This window comes from Cyprinodon variegatus, unplaced genomic scaffold (assembly GCF_000732505.1).
Source record: "Cyprinodon variegatus isolate N-32 unplaced genomic scaffold, C_variegatus-1.0 Scaffold270, whole genome shotgun sequence".
Classification (NCBI taxonomy): domain Eukaryota; kingdom Metazoa; phylum Chordata; class Actinopteri; order Cyprinodontiformes; family Cyprinodontidae; genus Cyprinodon; species Cyprinodon variegatus.
Genome location: NW_015150723.1, coordinates 401,348 through 407,347, shown reverse-complemented (window position 1 = coordinate 407,347; position 6,000 = coordinate 401,348).

Below are 6,000 nucleotides of genomic sequence, written 5' to 3'. Positions count from 1 at the left end.
GAGATATTAAGGGAGGTGCACAACAGAAAACACAGCAGGCAAAATATATGAAGTAACATATGCAGTCAGGATCTCAGGGTATGCGTGTGATTGTTTTACTTTTTCTGGCATTTACTGCAGTTGCAATTCTTTCTTCTTCTTCATCCATCCCTTTTCTTGTTGCAAGGCAGCAGTGCCACCCACTGCGCCACTGAGCAGACCGATTCTTTCTTCTTATTCTTTGAAACAAAGCTATCAACTAAATATTATCTAAACAAATATTTTTTAGTGTCATAAATTCTTGTTTAAGTATGTAATACAAATTTCCTTTGCAGGAATTTTTTGTTCACACATATCTCCATCCAACTTCCCATTGGCTAAGATTAAACACGGTGAAGAAAATCATTCCCACAGCCTCATGCAACCACCAGCATGTATCACAGCTCAGAACAGGGAACCCAGTATTCAGACAGACAGTATGATATTTCAAAAACAAAGGATCTGCTGTGAGCAGCTAGAGTGTCTAAGGCAAGAACATCTGCAGGAAGGAAACACAGGTTACTGACCATGTAAATCTGGCGGAGGAAGTTATGAACATGTGAGTCACTAACCTGGTCTTAAAGCTCAGTCCGTACCCAGAGGACGAAGTTGGTTCCAAACAGTCGGCTGTCAGCAGGACGCGGCAAATGCTTCCCAGAGAGTCCCAGACGTTGAAGACCCAAAAACTGAAAACAGGTAGGAGATCAGATTCAAGCAGATAGAGGAAGGCAGGGTAACCCAGAGGGTGAAACCAAAACCATTGTCAAGGAGTTTATAATCCAGCAGGAGTCTAAAGTCAGGTCAAGTAAAAAAGATCAGAACAGGGACAGACAAGTTCAGGGGTTCAAAGGTAGAACAGGTCAGGATCAGGCAATCAGAAAAAATAAGTACTCGCTAAAAGACTCTAAACAAGGGCTTGAATAATCTGACTCCAATTTTGAGAGGACCGTGGCAACCAGTGGACCTCCAAGTCTAACTGCAGCCGGGGCTAATTTTAGCCCGTCTGCAGCAGCCCTCTCTCGGCATAGCCGTGTGTGAAGTACCACTGGCTCTGATGACGATTTTTATTTTTATTTGGAAAAAAGTTCATTTGATTTGTCTTTATCTGACTGTGTTTATTATTATTCCCCCACTAAATGAAAAAAGTAAGAATTTATTATTATCTAGAGACTGCTGTAGCTCCAGACGAACCAAGTGTGTGGTGACGTCACAAGTACGCTTCTGTTCCAATTGACCAATATTTATTTTGCGTGCTCCTGTTCTCACAGAGTCTATACTTTCCTATCTTCTTGTCAAGAACATACTTGGTAAGAATACGTGTCCTTACTCATGTTCTTGTGAATTGAGAAAAGGCCCATGTCTCTCTATGAATATGATGTGTTTAAAGTTGATGGGCTGTTTTAAATTTATAGCATTTACAGTTTACAAATTTTAAAGCTTCTAGTCTTATTTCACTAAACTACTTTCTTCCACATTTTGTATTGCATCCTTTGCAAAATTAAAACTAGACTTAATTTACTTTTCAAAGGATCTTTACTGTCTTTTCCAAAGACAGTCTATTATCTTTTCCAAAATGTTAAGAAACTCAGGGTGCGCACAAATTCTCCAACTTAGCTTAATGGTTTAGGGGGATTGTAGGTGAACTTGGAAATAGTAGAAGGAGGGTTTAAAAATCTAGAAAAATTTAATAAAAATCAGGTGATAAGACTCAATCAACATTGATCTTAAATATTCCATCATTATTACTGGATTATCTGCAGATGTTTGATCCTCAGAGATACCCATGGCAAAAGATGACAAAGAATAAAGAAAAAAAAATCAACCATTATAAAATCAAGACAGAAATATTTCTGATGCCATGTTGTGTTTCAGTCACTACTTGTTTTTATCTTGTTTGCAGGAATTTAGCCCTGTGTTTTTTATATATTTTAATGTTACTGGTTATTTTTCTCTGTTTGATTGTTTTCCCCACATTATGTATGAATTGGAAAAAGAAAAAGAAAAAAAAAGTATATAAAAGAAAGCATATGCCAGCAGGCTGTTTAACAGCTGTACGTGGAAATAAACTGAAATGACAGCTTTAGGTTTTCCTTACAAGTTTGAAGTATTTTTCATTATTGTCATTATTAATCAGCTCAACAAACAAGTGACTCTGATCTGAAATATCACGAGACGCACCATTTTCAGCCTCATTTTCTACGACCACTTGGCATGACTCTATTGCTCAATGCAGACCCCATTTGCTTTGATGATGGATTGTGATCCGCCCCCTATGAGATGACCCTGATGAATCACGGTTCAATATCCCTGATGCTCAAACCTGATTCGCTTTAACAGGACCCATGCTGCATTCAGAGCTGAAATAGATCACAAGAAGTCAGAGGAACCGGAGGAAATTTCAAGAAATGACCGGTAAAGGGACCCTAATGCAAATGATTATGACACAGATTATGTGGAGTTCTGTTTCTTGCTGATGTATTTGAAAGTATGAACCAAAGGCCATCTTAGTCTTTAACTATATAATGCTGTTAAAGGTTAACAATTGAAGATTTTTGAAAGGGATGATAAAGTTAGGATTATCACTTTTTTATATACAGGTATGTTGTATTGGCTCACAAGTTTTCTGTAGAAATTAAATATCTTTTGTTGGGACACCTTCTGAACATGATTTTAAAAGTAAAACCTTAGGTAGTGTATTATATATACCGGTATGATATGAAAACCAATATTTTCATCTCAATAAACACAAATGTCAAAGTATGTCATTAATATGTTATATGCTAGAATAACTGAGAATATTGCATATTAAAGAGAAATAATGCATGGTTTGACAATCCTTTTCTGAATGATATTCATAAATATTGGGATATAGACTTTAATCCATTTATTTTATTTTTATAAATAATATAGAGGACAAAATTGCAAGCAAGGAGGACACACAAATGAAGTCCTGCGAGTTTCCTCAACACGGCTGAAAATATGGGTCTGAACAGGTGGGAAGATGGACAAAGTTAATTATAGGGAATTCCTGAAAGGCAAAAACTAACAAAAGGCTGCAAAACACAAGAAATTGTCATCCAGCTTCCTCTTCCAGAAGAGGATCAGTGCTTAACATGTAATAAGATCTATATTAAGGTTTCACATGGTTCTCAGATTGTCGTGTATTGCTTTTTTCTGTGGTTGTCATAGGACATGAGAACTAAATTGGTCTTTTTTTTAGACGATAACTTTTCAAAGTTTTGCCCTGGAAAATGTGTTCAGATTCTCATTAATAGAAACCCAGGCAATGGTGGTCATTTTTGATCTGGCATTAAAAATAAGCATCAGACCACTGGGATTTACTTGGTGTTGTACTAACTAATACATTTCTTTGAGTGTCTCCTTACAATAAACCAGAGGCCTCCAACTATGGTTCTCAAGATCTACCATTCTGCAGATTTTAGATGCATCCCTGCTCCAATACAGCTGAATCTGATGAATGAATTACCTCTTTAGCAGGCCATCAAGTTTGGCAAAGGCCTGGCAACGAGCTAAAACATGCAGAACATGCAGTAGAACTGGAGGTCCAAGGTTGGAGATCCCTACAATGACGGAACAGGTTCTAAATAAAAGTTAAAAAAATTTTATGCTCGTAAAAATATGAATGATATATTAAATGCAAGAAGAAAAAATAAACTGCTTAATACCGTAGTTATCACTCTGTTTTAAAAAACAAATCAGGACCATTGGATTGTATTTCTGAGATCTTTATGTATCTAAACACTTTTAAGTCCATATAATTCATGCAACAAATGTGATTCATTTTATGTTTGTACATCACAATTTCTGAGACAAGTATGCATTTTATTGCACATATGATTACCTCCCTATAGCTCAAAGGTGCTATAGCTCTGCAGACCACACCACAACTAATATATCCATCAGAGCTCTACTCCCTGGAGGTTTCGTTAACAAAGCACTTTTTTTAATGCTTGTCTGGTGGACAGCACAATTAGTCCACCAGAGCTCTTCAGTGCATCCTAAATTAACTAAATACATAAATACATTTGGCTTGGATTCAGCCCCTAGCCAGCCATTATGTACCACATGTAGTCTTCAGATTGTAATTGTTGCAACACACACTTGCAAAAGCACATACTCACCGTACCTTCATTAGCTCTCATTAACCGGAAAACGGTACCCACAATGCACTGGGTCCTGGCTCCTTTGTTTTCGGAACGAATCGGATTACACTGCTTTGTCTGGTTCAGAAATTCTATCTATCTATCTATCTATCTATCTATCTATCTATCTATCTATCTATCTATCTATCTATCTATCTATCTATCTATCTATCTATCTATCTNAAAAGTCAGGAATGTTTTAATCTTATTTTATAAGCTCCCTAATCTCAGGAAATTTAAACATCAGTGTGTCCGATTCAGAGGGACACACCGACGCAGTTAAAATGAGCAAAATCATTCATCTGAAGGTAGAATTTATTTAAAAGAAAACCCACTCAATGTTTGTGGCATTGAAAAGGTATGAAGTATGTTTTTAGATGCTTTTCAAATCCATATATTTAATAGAATATGATATTGATGGGTTAATGTAACAGGTAGCAAAAGTTAATGTATTACACAGAACTAATAGTTTACTTGCTCTTTCATTGTGCATCATTTAAGCACCTCTTAAAGCTTTCCAAAACATGTCACATGCCCTTTAAATCACCCCTCCAAACAGACAGAATAAGTACTTTCAAGATGAAGTGAAATTAACCTTAACAACGGCAAGTTAAAGGCATTGTTTTTTCTTTTTCTTTTTGTGGATTTGAGCAGGTGAGGAAGTCATCGCCATCCATCTTTTTTGACAAGGTGATTAATCAAAACCTCTTCCTTTGAGCGCGTTTTCTTGCTTTACTGTCTTTCTTTTGCAGCCAGTGGTTTTTCCGCTCTGCTGCTGGAGGACAGCAACAGAGATCTTTAAGAGGAGTACAAATTGTTCAGAGTGTGAGGTCGAATTTTTAAAGATGCTCCTTTTTTCAGTTCATCTGTAAGGTTTGGTGGTCAACCAAACAGCAGCAACAGGACGATGCACGATGAGTTCACAATTATCAGGGGCACTGTGAAAAAACAGACAGCAGGAGAAAATAGTTAATCTTTAATTAAAACTATCTATCTATCTATCTATCTATCTATCTATCTATCTATCTATCTATCTATCTATCTATCTATCTATCTATCTATCTATCTATCTATCTTTCTCTTTGTCCATCCTAATCTGGCATTGAAGGAGGGGTATGATTCCATTGGTCCAGAACAGATATTTCGAGCTTTCGTTTCAGTCATTTTAAGCCATCAAAGTCGAGTAAGTCGTACCATTGTAATAGCTACATTCCATCTTATGCTGCACTGCCACTGTGCAAGCTGGGTCGCCAGCACACCTGAGCATAACAGAGCCATTGTAAATGTCATTTGAGCTGCACTAGGCCTTTCTGCAGTGACATGTCAAAATGTGCTGTGAGAGATCATTTTGTAGTGGGATCTGAGGATTTCCTTTCTTAAAGAAAAGGGGAAAACATCAAAATATTAATTATGTGAGGAATCATCTGCTCATTATTTATAAAAGAGTTCTAACTACATCTTTAAAAATGGTTTTCTTACTTAGACATGTTCCTTTCTTCTAATTTTGGAGGTAAAACAATTCACAAGCATTGACTGACAGAGTATTCCTAATGTTGAACTTTACAAAAAACATAAAAGAAACCATTAGGCTCTCATTATACAATGTAATCTAATACATTGACAAAAATGATTCTAAATGATCTGCTGTGTTTCAGAATCGAGAAAAAATGAATATTATGAGCCTCACAACCATAACTGAATTGCACTGGATTGCGTGGGTGCATTTGACATATTTATAAACATCATTTTTCACTCAGAGCTAGACCTGCGACAGGGTATATTCTATGACGCAGCTGAAGTAGGCAGCTTTAGAGATTCC